General features: G+C 34.4%; 1 long non-coding RNA gene across 1 annotated transcript; it reads right to left on the bottom strand.

Moving 5' to 3' along the window:
* Positions 1 to 12,965: 12,965 nt before the first annotated feature.
* On the bottom strand, positions 12,966 to 14,604 carry LOC127847045 (uncharacterized). Its single transcript, XR_008033795.1, has 3 exons — positions 14,511 to 14,604; positions 13,970 to 14,092; positions 12,966 to 13,714 (listed from the first exon to the last, which is right to left on the bottom strand). It is a non-coding gene; the product is annotated as an uncharacterized LOC127847045 (long non-coding RNA).
* Positions 14,605 to 17,095: the final 2,491 nt, after the last annotated feature.

The following is a 17,095-nucleotide window of genomic DNA, read 5'->3' as shown; positions in this document are numbered from 1 at the left end:
ATCTTTTGACGATTTTAAAACCTAAAAATTATAAAGCGTTGCAACGCGAAACGATTGAATAATTTGGAGAGTTCTGTTTTTGTCGTTAAATTTTGTGAAACTACGAAAATTGCTTATATAAGGTATAAAATACGTTCAGTACGTGTACACGGCGGAATAGCTCAGTAGGATAAAGCGTTTTTACTTCAGGACTCTAGCAGGACTGCAGGGGTCACTGGTTCGAAACCTGGTCCGGGCAATGTTCTTTTCCTTTTTTTAATTTTATTCTTGATTTTTTACTGGAGCTTTTACGACCCAATGTTTACATTTATCGATATAAATCATTTAATGAATAAGTTAAAAAATGCCAAAATCTGTGAAAAGGCCCCTTTAAATTACACAATTTCATCTACATTGTCTGTTGTTGTGTGTTATATGCACATTTTTATAGAATAATGCTATTTAGTTCTCTAGCGTTATCAAATTTATAACTGAAATTATGATGCTCAAATTATTATACATTTTTCGATGATGGGGCAACGCGAAGTAAAACTATCACTAACATTTCATTCATATCTGTGGGTTTTTTTTCTTGTGGTGGAAAAAGGCAGACTCTAATAGAATTTTACATTGCCTATGTATGTTCCAAATGCGGACCCTTCATTTCGTTTCTGAAGGGCTGTTAGTTTTGGATTCTCAAAGTATATAAATTATAACGAATAAGTATGACAATTAATTGTTGAACACTCCATCGCTTCCATATACGGACTCTACATTTTTTGTATGGTCTGTGAAACTGGAAGCTTATAATACCATATAAAATACTGTGTGTCTCTGCTGTTATCTTTTTATTGATTTCATAGTTAATCCCTTATAATAATACTGTTAATTCGAACGGACTTATAAGATCCGTTTTGTTAATGGATTAATATCTTCTATAACATATTATATCTAAGTATTCATGTGAACCGTTTTGTTAGCGTTTTTGTAATCATGTGTATATTTGAACGGTTAGTTCCTCCTAAATTGTTGTCTAGCATGGTGTAAACAACTGCAATATCTTTATTATAACAGTTGACACCTAATTTATGTATGAACATAGGATCGTATTACATAGGTGTACTGTATATTGTAAACACATGTCTTTCTTTTAAATATGTGTCGCTTGTGCTTTGCAACCAATAATGAATAAGGTATTATTTTTATGCTCCCCATATATATATATATATATGGGGAGCATATAGTTGCCAGTTGTACTTCCGTACTTCCTTCCGTCACACTTTTGATACAGTTTCTCATAGCGCCTTCACAATTTAACCGATCTCTTACATGTTTGGCATGTAGGTACCTTGCATGGACCTCTACCTTTTGATGAGGTTTGACGTCACTGGGGTCAAGGTCAAGGTCACCCAGGCTAATAATAGATTTTCCGTCACACTTTTGATACAGTTTCTCATAGCGCCTTCACTATTTTACCGATCTCTTACATATTTGGCATGTAGGTACCTTGCATGGACCTCTACCTTTTGATGAGGTTTGACGTCACTGGGGTCAAGGTCAAGCTCACCGAGGCTAATAATAGATTTTCGGTCACACTTTTGTTACAGTTTCTCATAGCGCCTTTAATACTTTACCGCTCTCTTACACATTTGGCATCTTTTGATAAGATTTGACGTCAATGGGGTCAAGGTCACTGAGGCTAAAAATATATTTTTCTTCACACTTTGGTTACAGTTTTACATAGCGCCTTTAATACTTTTCCGCTCTCTTACATATTTGGAATGTAGGTACCTTGCATGGACCTCTACCTCTTGACGAGGTTTGAGGTCACTTGGGTCAAGGTCAAGGTCACTAAGGCTTATAATAGATTTTCACAAGGTCACACTTATTTCCACACAATAAACCCATATATCGACATAGCATCATTGGGCAGCTTCCATCAGTTTTACTGATATCCTTGTTGCAACTTGTAAAAAGAAAAATCATTTATTTCTATATACTGTTCATAATGATCTTGTATGTCTGTAGATTACATAATTTGTATCACTTTTACCATTCACTCTGTTTCAAATTTGCTTTCTATCGCTTCTTACTACGTTGTATATTCCTATCATGTATACCTATTAAGTGCAGTTACTTTCATTAATACACCCACAAATGCCTTTAACCACATCTATGCTTCTCAAGAATCTATTCACGTAATTATTACAGCACTTACGAATTATATTGAATGACCGACCTTTTTGCATAATGCCTTACACTCTCATCTACGTCTTAATATATTTTTTCTTTTGCACTTTTTACTTATTTCTTGTACTTCTGCTTTTTTTATTATGCTTTTCTCTACATGGAACCGATAATTTGACCATATTGACCATATTGAGCCTTCCCAGAGTTTACTCCCTGCTCGTGTTTATTTTGTTTGGCATGACAGCTGTTTACATGTTCATTTTGCTCCTGCTTCGTATATCATGAGCAAAGGTAAGAAAAGAATAGCTTTCATGTCCAACTTGCGCATCAACTACTTTTTGCCGCTAGCAATCACCTTATTTTATCTCGTCGCTATCCTTAATATTCCCGTGTTTGTAAAATCTTTGGCTGTTAATATTGATTCCATGTCCGAGTGCCATCTGACAATACAGACCCATGTACGTATCAGTCCGACCAGTCACAAAGTAATGCAAAATATCGTCTTCTTTTTTCGATTGAATACAGCAGTTTTTGTGTCTACTCTTTGCCTATGGCTACACTGTCTTCTACTGATTATATCCGGTGATATCCACCCAAACCCTGGGCCATCAGCTAGTGCTTCCTCATCATCACTTGAATCCCACAGATACTCATCATTAGATATGTCCAATTTTCTAAAGTCTTCTCACAATTTGTCGCTAGTTCACTATAATGTGCAAAGTCTTATTCATAAGTTGGATTTGCTAGCTGCAGAATTAACACCATTTGATATCATCACTTTCTCCGAAACGTGGCTTTCAGATTCCATTAATAACGACCAGTTATTTATACCAGGTTTTTGCCTACCTGTCCGCCGCGACCGAACTCAAAATGCACACGGCGGAGTTGCTGTATATGTCAAAGATGGTATTCATTTTACTCGAAGACCAGATCTAGAGATAACTAATCTTGAGGCAATTTGGTTGGAGGTTCGACCTCATTCTAATAAACGAATTTTAATCGGAACTTTTTATAGACCACCCAACTCAGATAACAATTATTTCTGTAAAATTGAAGACTCAATCGGGCTGGCAATAGATACCGGCATTAACGACATTGTAGTTTTGGGCGATTTTAATTTAAACCCCCAACTTGATCAGGCTAAACGTAAAATTGACTCCATCTCGCAACAGTTTGCACTCGACCAATGTATACAGGATCCCACCCACTTTACTGAAACTTCGTCATCTATTATTGATCTCATATTTGTTTCAAACAAAGAGTCTGTCATCTTCTCTGGTGTTGGTGAACCATTCCTTGATCAAACTATAAGATATCACTGTCCCGTATTCGTTGTTCTTAAATTTAAAAGACCATCATCGCTATGTTATAAACGTAAAATTTGGAAGTACGGCTCAGGGAATTACGACTCTTTTCGAAGCAATTTATCAAATATTGAATGGAATAACGTATATAGTGACAATATCGACACATTTACTAAAAATCTTACTAACATTGTACTTGCCACTGCAGCTGATTGTATGCCAAGCAAAGAGGTCACTGTTCGCCCAGCCGAACCGCCATGGCTCTCATCGGAAATAAAACTAAAAATACGAAAACGTGCTTATAGGAAAGCTAAAACAACGAATTCCACATCTAATTGGACTAGGTTTCGTGTACTTCGTAATGATGTAGTCTCTCTTGTCCGCCTCGCCAAATCAAATTATTACGACTCTCTTGCATTCAAACTAAAATCCAACAATTACTCCTCGCGTGATTGGTGGAAAGTCCTGAAATCTTTCCTAACAGTCAACGTTAGTAAAACTTTACCCCCACTTGTCAACATCGCTGGCGAACTGGTCTTTGATGAACTTCAAAAAGCTGAAGTACTTAATAATTTCTTCGCTCAACAGACATCTTTAGATGAGTCTGGTCACGTTTTACCGGAATTGGCAACGATTGAAAATCAACAGACAATTTCGTCTATAGTAATAACCGCCTGCGAAGTTAAGGACGTTCTTATGAATCTGCCTTTGGGTAAAGCCTGTGGCCCTGATGGTATTAATAACAAATTACTTGTAGAGGCATCTCATGAACTAAGTCAACCACTTTGTGATCTCTTTAATATGTCTTTGTCGTCGTCAACAGTACCATATGATTGGAAAACGTCAAACGTTTGTGCAATATTCAAAAAAGGGGACGTTTCCATTCCCTCGAATTATCGCCCAATTTCACTTCTGAATACCATGGAAAAAGTACTAGAACGGATTATCTTCAAACATGTATTCAACTTTTTGCGTGATACTAATTTTTTCACAAGATTTCAATCCGGATTTATGCCAGGTGACTCTACTGTCAACCAGCTTACATACCTTTACAACACGTTTTGTAAAGCACTCGATGATGGATTGGAAGTAAGGGTGGTTTTTTTCGATATAAGCAAAGCATTCGACAAAGTCTGGCATAGTGGCCTTATATTAAAACTGAAACGCGCCGGTATCAAAGATAAACTTTTGAACTGGTTTTCTAACTATCTGTATCAAAGGCGTCAAAGGGTAGTGGTTCCCGGGGCCTCATCTTCCCTAGCCGAAATCAAGGCTGGAGTTCCACAAGGCTCCATTCTTGGTCCCCTATTATTTCTTGTATATATAAATGACATTGTAAATGACATTCAAGCTCATATAAACTTATTTGCAGACGACACTAGTTTATTTGTCGTTGTTGACAATCCTAATTATGCAGCTGCTGTTTTAGAGCGCGATATAGACAAAATTGCAAAATGGGCCGATACATGGTTGGTAAAATTCAATCCATTGAAGTCAGAATCACTTGTTATATCGCGTAAGAGGGACAAACCCTATCATGCTCCTATCAATATGTACGATACTCCGATTCCCGAAGTGAATAGTCACACACATTTAGGCATTATTCTGTCAAATGATGGAAGCTGGCATCAACACATTGAATGTATTAAATAAAAGGCCTGGTCACGTGTCAACCTTCTAAAAAAAACTTCGTTTTCGCCTTGACCGAAGATCACTTGAAATAACTTATTTCACGTTTATTCGACCTATTCTAGAATATGCAGATGTTGTATGGGATAATTGTGAAATGTATGAAAAAAATGATTTAGATAAAATTCAAACTGAAGCTGCCCGCATTGTTTCCGGCTGTACCCGACTTGTGTCCTTAAATTTACTTTCTAACGAAATTGGCTGGGAAACTCTTGGCACAAGAAGGTCCAAGCACAAACTCATTATTTTCCTTAAAATGGTCAAAGGTCTTAGTCCAGAATACTTGTCCTCACTGTCCCCACAATCAGTTGGCGAGCGATCTACAAGATAATTGCGTAACTCATCCCACTTAGATGGTGCTCGGACTAGGACTTCTCTTTACCAACATTCCTTCTTGCCCTCAACAATTGCTGCTTGGAATTCACTTCCAGACGAAGCAAAACTTGTTGATAACATATCTGACTTTAAAAAGGCAATCGATCTTAACAAATCTCGTAGTAATCCGTTGTTCTATTATGGTAAGCGAAGACAGCAAGTGCTGCACACACGTCTAAGAACTAATTGTAGTTCTCTTAATAAACATTTATTTGATAGAAATCTGGTTCCATCGCCACTTTGTCAATGCGGAAAAATAGAGGACACTACTCACTTTTTACTGATCTGTCCATTTTATGCAGCTATAAGATTAACTTTAGTAAGAACTATAGAACAATACACGGATATATCACTCCGCACATTACTGTACGGAGATGATACTCTTTCAATCAGAGATAACTATGCAATATTTGATGCAGTCCATATTTTCATCGAAGGCTCAGGAAGGTTCAGAGTGGGATAACTATCGGTTCTCTTATTTTTAAAATTTGTTTTCACAATCAATTTCTTCGATCATAATCACACCAGCAATATGCTTTTTCTTAATACATTGTCTCAACATATTTTAGCAATGTTGGTTCCAATCATACATATAAACTTGTTTAAACTCGAATGATTATTCAAATGATTTGTGTTTAGAATGCAAATACCGCCACTATGTTTTGTAAATATACCATTGAGGAAAGGAACCCTACTAGCCTAGCTATCGTTCCAATCCTATAAACTTTAGATGCTTGTACATTATGTTGTAAAACACATTATTGAATACATATATTTAAACCAAATTATAATTTTGAGAAATTTAAGTGTTTTATCGCTTTAAGTATTGCGTCCAAGTTATAAAGTTATTGTCCTAATTTTTATTGTTTAAATCCTCTCAAGAAAATATATCGACAACTATAAGAGGAATTTATTTGAAGCTTTTTATTCAAATCATATTTATTAAAAGTACAGCGTTAAGAAAACCTTACTAACTTGCTTGCATTTTTTCTCTTTGTCATGTTCTATATTTATTTTGTCAAGGGGCATCCTTAAAAAAAAAAAGATGTCTAACTTTAGATTGAGAATTAAAAAAATAAACAGTTAATGCCGGCTGAACAAGTGGAACGCAGGGACATTTTTCTTAATTTATTAATTGGTATCCACATAAAAATGATAAAGCTAAAATCTAAACATCTCATATTGTTTTAAATTGTTGATATATATATATGAGTTTTGTTCCATGTAGGCTTTCAAAACGCTACCAGTTACAAAAAAAATTCACACATTCTCTTATAATAAAGATACTTTGATAAACCAGTTTAAGGAAATGTTAATTTTAGCGCTTTCTTATACTTGTGTATTAATGTTTCTGATTTACAATTTATTATTAAGCCTTTGAACGGTTTAAGGCCACTGGATAGTGTTTAAAAAATGCCTAAATAGTTTTGACAATTGTAATATAATGCAATTACCATTTAGGCTTAATTTAGAAAAAAAAAGCTTTGCAATATATCAGAAAATGCTCATCAAAAAAATGAAGACGAGGTTTGCCGCCATGAACACTTTTGTTTTAGAGTTGTTGCTATTTGTCATGTTTTATATGAATTTTGACTATGTGATATTCTTTAAAACTGTTTAAGGTTTACACCATTATATTATGAATATAAACGAGAAATAAGAATGCCAACCGAATAAGTGCATTCAATGTTATTTTATTAGAAGGTTTTGTGATGCTAGAAGTTAAATATCTTATTGTCTATGAAATTGTGGCAGTATCTATATTTGGTTTATTTACATAAAACGTAAAGTATGGTATGCATTACACATGTACACGAAAATGAAAGATCGATCGCCTAAATGTCATTCCGTTGACAATATAGATTGTCAAAAAAAGTTGAGCGAAGCCTTAATTTAATTACCAAATTATAAGCTCTTGTCCGTGTGTTTATTGTTAATGCGTTACACGCTATATAACATGTACATTTAGCATAATGCTTATAGTAAAATATTTAATAATTACTGTGTTCACCTCCATTTATGTATATTTTCGAATATGATCCTCACATACTCAAAGAAGACGGTACTGATGTATCGATGACGCAACCGTCATCGTCGGATATACTACAGCAAACATAACATTGGTACGCCAAAACGCACCGGGTAGTCATTATATAAACACAATTTAAAATATAATAATATAACTTGGACGCGTATTACGGCAGGCTTGGTGGGCACTGTTGGTAATTGTCAGACTATTTTCGAGAAATTTAAAACAAAGAAATAGCTATCATGTTAGATTGTTGCGTGAACTGTGCGTGTTTTAAATACGGATATTTCTTGGGAACTTTCTGGAAGCTGAGGGACATATTTGATATCTTTATTAACGAAATTCTGATGGTTTTTATAACTTAACGCTTCGGTAGTTAGCGTAGTAAACAGCCTATAAAGCACATAGTGAGTAGTATTCTTTTCTAAAATTGACTATAGCAGTCCAGCCGCACACGGTCACTGTCACTATCAATCATCTATACTGCGGTGCTCAAAAAAGATTGTACGTTATGAGCACAGCATCCTCATCTAAAACTGATCGCCAAAAGGCACCTTTCATCGCCAATGATGATACTGATAAAAAGAAATTAAAATCGATGGGCAGCATGTTTCAATCAAAGAGCACAGCGGAACTCATTTTGACGAAATGATGAAACAGCCAGTAGGTCGTTATTAACGCAGACGGACCTTGACAAAATCAGTTAGGTTAGTGACTGGTTCTCTACAGGATGAACTTCAGACTCCAATCTATAGTTATATTCATTGCTGATGGTGTCCAAGTAGGAATTAAAGCACACGTCACTGACCTCCGGAAGGAGAGCTCTTAAAGACAGAGTGGCTGTACTCGAAGCCAATTCAGACAAGGCCGAACAATACAGCCGTCGAAACTGCATCCGTTTGTCCTGTATTTCCAAAGAGTGCGACGAAAACACTGACATTACGTTATGGTACTCGGGATTGCCAAGAAACTCGGTGTTGGTCTAAATATACCGGATGTTGACAGAAGTCATAGGTAAACCAACGCGACAGGTTTCCGGCGCCAACATACCGCGTCCGAGAGACATTATTGTCAAATTTTCATCGTTTAGATCACGCATGAAACTTCAATCCCAGAAATCCAAGCTAAATACATGTGGCCAACGAGGCGTGAACATAAATGATGGTAATGGAGAGATAGCGATGCCTACAAATATTTTCTTCTGATTTATTTAGAAGTGAACAGAATAATGCTGTCATGTAATAAAAACATACTAGTAAAAATTTGTTTTGTTTAGGTTTTACAAAATTTATTTTTTGCACTTGATAGATAAAGGCTAAATCTTATACACTTGTTAAAATGTACTGTAAAATCATAGATTTATCAAGTAAAAAGCTTATAAATAAAATCATATATTTATTATATTTATAATCATATATTAATATTGAGCCCTCCCTGATTTTGCATGAACAATCGCTTTTTCACTTTGTTTGGCATGACAGCTGCTTACATGTTTATTTTGCTCCTGCTTCGTATATCATGGGCAAAAGCTAGACAAGAGTAGCTGTCATATCGAACTTGCACATCAACAACTTCTGACTGCTATAAACAATCACTGGATTTTACCTCGTCGCTTTCTTAAATATTCCCGTGTTTGTAAAATATTTGGCTGTTAATATTGAATCCATGTCAGAGCGCCATCTGACAATGCCGACCCGTGTACGTATCATTCCAATCAGTCACGAAAATATGCAAAACATCATCCAGCTAAACGTAAAATAACCTCCATCTCGCAGCAGTTGGCACTCGACAAATGTATACAGGATCCCACCTATTTTTATGAAACTTCGTCATCTATGATTGATCTCATATTTGTTTCAAACAAAGAGTCTGTCATTTTCTCTGGAATAGGTGAACCATTACTTGAACAAGTTATAAGATATCACTGAACCGTATTAGTTATGATCACACTTTAAAGGTCATCCTCTCTAAAGGTAGAATTTGGAAGTACGACTCGAGGAATTATTACTCTTTAAGAAGCAATCTATCAAATATTGAGTAGAATAACGTTCATAGTGACTATACCGAATCCTTTACTAAAAATCTTACAAACATTTTACTTGATGCTGCATCTAACTGTATACCGAACAAAGACGTCACTGTCCGCCCAGCCGTACCGCCATCGCTTTAATCGGAAATAAAATTAATCAAAGCGCTGAAGGCACTGAAATTGTTCGCTATTGCATAATCTTGAAAAGGCTACTCAGTTTTCAAACTAATGATATAGCTTTTTATATCGCAAGTTTGAAAGGAACACAACCCATTCAAATTTTTAAGAGTGTGTCTTAAAGCACATGTCGAGATGTGTGTGACTGTTTATCCTCATATTTTTGTTATAGAACTAACTTAGACAAATTAACAACAATATGTCTTTTTTTCCCAATTTCTCGCTGCACTGGTAACCATCTTCAGAATTGTGGTTGCCTTGCTAAAGAATAACAAGCCTATAATCATGTACATGTTGTGATATGTGTATCTAATACTTTATCTATTTTCTTTACATTATTGAGAAACAATTTTGCCCACATGACAGACTGTTAATGCAGCATTAAGCCCCGTTTTCCCTGAAAGCAGCCAATATGTACAGATTTCAATGATAAACTTACCATTGCCATTGCACAAGCTGTTTTAAACACTAGACTGGCCAATACGTCCCACAAGATCTTAAACCTTTTGTTTACATAATTACTAATTACAGGCTGTCGTCTGCTGCAGTGTACCAGTTAAGTATAAACAGAAAAGCTTTAAGCATTAATTGTGTCGTCTGCTAAATTTGACTGGAGTTATCCACACAGGCAGTCATGGGTTACGGGCCCTTCCGTAGCTAAGGCATACTGATTTGCAATATTGCGTCTGCATTATTTGTGAGCTTCGCATTGTATAAAATTCTCAAGCAAAACACATTAAAACTTAAGCTACGCTGGTCGAAAGACCATTAAACTAATTTTCGCAAGACGCGGCTATGAAAGTGTGATTCAAATGTTTGGAAAGAAAACTGCGTGTTAATCAAATATTAACATACGATATATTGCGATGATGGAGGACATAGCATAATTTGTATCTACTTATACTAATGTAGATCTATGGTTTGCCTATAACACACATTTCATGCGGTAAATATGCGACTAACAAGTAAAAAACAACAACACAATAGTTAAAAGTGATATTATGGGCATCTAGCAGTTTATAGGTGTCTATCGCAACCGTTGTTTATTTATGGTGTTTTCATTTCATATATACTTATATTTTTTAATGCAGCATCAACATACTAAAACAATATCCCGGAAAGAGAAAAATAATGCATTTCAATATCAACCGTACTTTCGTTTGACAACTGATCATGCATGTGAACCTAAATTGAGTTTTAGTGCAGATTCGTTCATACGACATAAAGACACAATTTTGTTTTTCGGATCATTTCGGCTTAGAGGACTGGGTGAGTCACGTAAGAATATCAAATATAAAATATATTTGCATAAACAACTGTTAGCATGATGAGTTGCAGATAATTGGTCAGTAACCACATTTTAACTAACACTTTTGACCTGTAAATTCTTTTCAGCTCAATTCAACAGTGAAAAATGCCCATAATATCACTTTAACTTTTGTTTTCAATTAAATTATATAGAAACAAAATTTCAAACTTGTTTTTATAATCGGTTTGAGCGATAATGAAGCATTTTTGATGCTGTCTATCGTATCCCTGTAGTAATTGTTGAACTCATGTTCAACGTTTTATAAACTGAGAATTGTGAATACAAACAAGAGTAACCTATATTGTTGTTATCACCCGTGCAATTGTAATCTCCTTTGTTTATCGACAGGCGCATCTATTAATAGCCTCAAAATATGAATAAACTGAGCAAAAATACTACGTCATGAAGACGTAGCAGAAAGTGGACTATTTTATTCATTCATAAACAATCTCTACCGCGACAGGTATAATACAATCATTGTTTATTGATTCTTTTCTATATAAGCTTCGTTCGCAACTATTACATTTAACACGATATTCGTATAATGTTTCCATTTGTGAATGAATATGGTTGGAGAATTCAAACCTCTTTCATAAATTTTACAACTCTTTCTCGCGCGGATACGGCATGTGTAAAGCGTAGTTAGGCTCCCCGTAGATATGCCGAAGCGATTTGATATTCTGCGTCTGCATAATTTGTGAGCAAGCTCACAAATAAAAATACAAAAACGACCACGAGCTTATAGGAATGCGAAAACAACAGATTCTCCATATAGCTGGACTAGGTTTCGTGTACGTCGTAATGATGAAGTCTCTCTTGTCCGCTTAATCAAATTATTACGACTGTCTTGCATGCGAACTAAAATCGACCAAATACTCGTCGCGTGAATTGTAGAAAGTCAATCTTTTCTAACAGTTAACATTAGTAAAACTTTACAACTTAAAGCCCACGTTTTAACTGCGCTGGCGAACTGGTTTTTGACGAAAATCAAAAAGATGAAGTACTTCATGATTTCTTCGCTCAACTTACATATATAGATGTGTTTGTCCTAAAGCAGGACGTTTGATTTCTTTATAGTTCTTTGCATTTGTATGCACTGTTTAAAGCAAACAAACTTCTCATTTATTGTTGTGTGATAAATATTATTGTGCGAGATAAATATTAAAAGCCACCCGAAGTGCTTTATTTGTGTTATGACCGATTCGAAAATTCAACATGAAATACCAAGAGCAATAACACCAGACACATAACGTTGAACCGTGATCGTGGTATGTTTATTACATAATATGCAAAAACAAGAAAAATTAATCATTAACTTTCTTTTTGAAAATTACAAAGATCTAAATTTGATGACATTGAAAAAGCGACCATGTGAGGAAGAAATGTGATCACAATTCAATTTTGATTCTCATGTCATGTTTCACAAGAAGGTTCGTCAATTGGGTAGGCGTAATTTGTCGACCAAGTACGTTGACGCCTCAATCAATACCTTGTAAAAAGCTAATACACGCTTAAGAAATATGAATATATTATTGAAAATGCGTTGGTCTTCAAACAAACACGCATAATTCGTTATTGCGCTCGATACCATTAACGACTGCGGTTTTGTGCAACTTAAGTGTTCAAATCAACATTATTATTATCCAGACATGACGGGGTTTTTGTCAGTTGCATTCAATTTTATAACAGCAATTTGATTGAATACATATCGATCGTTTTACTTGTGCATTTAACAAAAATTCAAACACTCAATATGTTATGGGTATTTTTCAGAATAGCCACTTCGAATGTCAAGCATATCAATTGATATATTTTTGGGGGAAAAAAGTTGCTTGTCAGTATTGGCCCATAACGCGCTATCCATGAATCTAATGAATCGAAGTGTGGTTTTTTATATTTCTTTATTGTTCTAATCTCACGGCTACTAATTTTGTCATTAATAATACATACGTCACTATTACTTGGTTATATGGTCAAAGTGGAGTTTCTATACGCCTATTTCGTATAGTTATACGTAACCTCTTTTCTGCTTAATATTAGTTTTTTTACTACAATGGCACTTGGAAGCACTATTCATTTTAGTTATATGTCTGTACAAACTGGCGTTCATTGTAAAAAAAAATATTTTAAAATTGTATTATATTTTCTTTAATATTTATTTGTTAACATTTATAAGTACTACCATATTGAGGTCACCTTCAAAAAAAATAATGCATCATATATAAACAAAAAGTTACATAACTTATGAAACGAACTTTATTCAGGCGAGGTTTCGTATTAACTCAAATCATCAAATCATCCATATTATATTGGGCTTTAAAATGATGAGCAATAACACACAGTGTCTATTTAATATGTGAAAAAAACACATTCACTCATTTGAAATAAATGTCATTCAAACCAAAACATATATTTATTAATAAAGCTCATCTTCCCCACGACTCGCTGTTACTTCCGATCAAGAACAAAATAAGCGGCTACCAACGACAGCACGAGTGTTGACACAGAAAATGTCATACGACTGCCGCTGTTGCAATAGTCGGTGTTACAGTAGCACTCCGTCACTCCACCTGTCTGTCTGTCTGTCTGTCTGTAAATGGTGAGGAGTGGTGTATCGCAAGATCGGGTAACCGCTGAAAAAAAACTGACAAATAAAGCAGACTACTCAAATATTGAAGATATATATCTATTAAAACGTTACCACTTGTTTTTTGTTGGTGTTGTTTTGTTTGATTTGTCAATAATTTCAATAATAACTTCATCAATAAAAACACAATATAATTAGTTAAATTCAATATCAAGTGTCGACAATAAAACTAATACCATCTTCGTTTGCACAAACTTTTCAAGGACGTTGCTGTAAGTATAAGACGTAAAACTTCACTTACCGCCATTTATCTCCGTCTTTTTACAGACAGTGCATCCAGACTCTGTATTGAGAGACAGATTCAGATTACACGCCGAACTTCCGGAACACACGTAGCAGGTGACAGACGCCGCCTCGGCATGTTCTGAGAAGACAAACACAGGTTAATTCGCCGCGTTAATTTATAATAATAATAATTAAACATGTGCATTTTAGCGCGAAATGTAATGTTTATCTTACGAAATACAATTGCTACCATCGAAAGTATGAATGCAAAAAAAACAGTTACACATGCAAAAGATCAGTATTTATCTGAGTGTATGTTGTGCAAAACGTCGTTCGAATGAAGCAAACCTAACAACATTTACAACAGAAACAGTTAGAAAGTATCATGTATAGCTGTGAGTAAAAATTATATGCCAAAAAAACCAATTTGTTTCTGAATTATGTTACACAAATAAAATATACACTGTTATTCATTCGCAAGCAATGGTTATTGTTTTTTTAATAACATCAAACATTAACATATTAAAACAAATTACAATTTATAAAAATGCAATTACCGCTCAAAAGCATCGCCGTGACAAAAAATGCAAGTCCAAACCGTTTCATTGTCAAACGATCTCTAACACGCTTTGGTTAGATACAGGTTTATACACCCTGGCGTTATGGTTTCACAAGAGGTACAGCAAAATCTTCGTTAGCTCACCTGTACAATACAATTGTTTGACAAACTGCAACGAAATAAAATGCAGATAATATTTAAATGAAATCAAAAGACCCATAACCCACATTCAAATGCAACATCTGCCAAATTACAACTGAGATCACCTGTTGGGGCGGGAAATTCAAAGCATCTGGTTCGGGTTAAGTTTCTTCCAAGGATAGTTTAACTCCGGCGATAATTAGTGTTTATTTGATTCGTATTGCTATTTTAAAGTGTGATAGTCAGTACAAATAGTATTTAATGTGTTTGTGGCATATTTAATGTTCCATCAACTCGTGTTTTATTTTCACATCAAGATTTTAAACAATACATTACAATACGAAAAAATTAAGTTTACCAAGGTAAATATTTACCAATATTCCTCGCTTATGAATATGTGAAAATTTAAGAAATGGGGGCCCTAAAACCTGTCAAGGGTCAAACTGGTTAATGTGACCCATAATATCTAAAAAAAATTGTTTGTTTATCAAACCGCGTCAGTTAAGACTATGTTTGTTTAATGCTTAATTGTGTGTTTTTTTCTTCATTGGGGGTTGTCTTCTATTTTTTTATCTTTTTTTTTGGGGGGGGGGGGTGGGCGGGAGAGAGAGAGAGCAGATGGTATCGGTAAGTTCCAAATATTGTCTGATAAGACATTATATTGATTATTTATGCTTCAAATATTGAATTGATTGAAGGTAATGGAAAATATAATTGAGATTATGTTTTGAATTAACAAGAAAAAACACAACATATGCATTTCCAAATACATTCCAGCAAACAATCAAATGCTAGAAGTTATGGCAAACTTAGTGAATTACTGCCATTAACGCGCATTTATACTATATTTCTGGTTACGAATTTTGAAGTGTCAACTATTTTCTCAATATCTTGTTTCATTCTACCTTTATATATGTTGATTTAATTGTTATGTCATAGACTTCTTACACAAAAGTGCATTTCATTTTCGAGCCTTTATATGACGTATTTTCTTAAAACATGCCTGTACCCAGTAGAGCCAACTTCACAGTTCCGTTCTGTCTTTTATCTAAGCAGGCATTCAAGCGTTGGATAGGCCAAAAATTTGAAGCGATTATAAAAGAAAAAAACTTGAGTATTGAGCAGTTTCATTCGTTTTACTGAAAGGGGTCCATTGTCGAGTTGAACATTATTCAATCGTTGAGTAGACAAACACACTTCAATGAAAAATTATTTGAATTCACAAGTATTGAGCCAATTATCCATGAACGTCTGTAGTTTACTTGTTTTCAGAAAATGCGTTCGATGTTTGCAAAATCTTGCGGATTGCAATACGCCTTTTTGCGTGTTAAAAGATATCCGTATTTGTTTTCTTTAAATTCAAATCCGTCAAAATCATTGCTTTCGATTTTATTTTGGAAACTATACCTCTTATCGATATCGTATTGTGTGTTTTATTATTATTATTATCATACTAGCATCATACATTACTCACTTAAATGTATACATATATCACGAATATCATTTACAGTGATGCCAGATTTTTAACTTGGTTTTACAGTTTTGATGTTATAAAAAGTCTGTTATATTATTTTCTAGTCTCGTAATTCATTAAAAACTGTTTATAGACAAAATGGTATCCACGAAAACCAGGATGTTGGTCTCTACGTACCGGTAACGTAAATGTAGGCACATCCGTTTTCTTGTTTTACCCCAACAAGTTAAAATGTTAAGGAACACTTACGGTAATTTCTTTATTTAAATAAATCTAACAAGCTGTAGTAAAATTATGAAGCACAGTAATTGCATGACTGTAAAACCACATTGAATCAGAATATATCTCAATAAATACATGAAACATTTGAAAATATCACTATATTTCAAAATCATGGCATTAAGTAGTTAATCTTTACATAATACGACATGAAGTGTGGTCTTTTTGTGAGTATGGAATATAATATATTATAGATAGATAGATAGATTAGATAGATTTCAGTAAGATGATACAACATGAAAAACATATTTACATACATGATAAAATAGTTAAACAATAAACATGTATGAGAAATGAAATCATGCCAATAACAATATACCAAGGATTACACACAAAAAAGAGAACTTAAGCTCGTATTTCCATTGTGGTCCTTGGATATTTGATGGTACACATGTAGTGACATAGAGAAGCATGAGATGAATATAAGAGATTTTAGTTATAAAAGACAATTATTTGCAAAAAAAGGAAGATATATTAAAATGTGGATCAATTAAAAACTAACTATATAGATCTAAAAGAATGATTACATATTTAGAAGATGAGTTTTAACTGACAACTTACAATTAGATATACTTGTAATATTCCTTAAGGTGGGAGGTAGTTTGTTCCACAGAACACAAGCATTATATGCAAAAGATTTAGCACCAAAGCATATAACTTTGGGTAAAATATAGCACCCACTTTCACTT

This window comes from Dreissena polymorpha, chromosome 10 (genome assembly GCF_020536995.1).
Source record: "Dreissena polymorpha isolate Duluth1 chromosome 10, UMN_Dpol_1.0, whole genome shotgun sequence".
Taxonomy (NCBI): domain Eukaryota; kingdom Metazoa; phylum Mollusca; class Bivalvia; order Myida; family Dreissenidae; genus Dreissena; species Dreissena polymorpha.
This window is presented reverse-complemented; position numbering and strand designations above follow the sequence as displayed.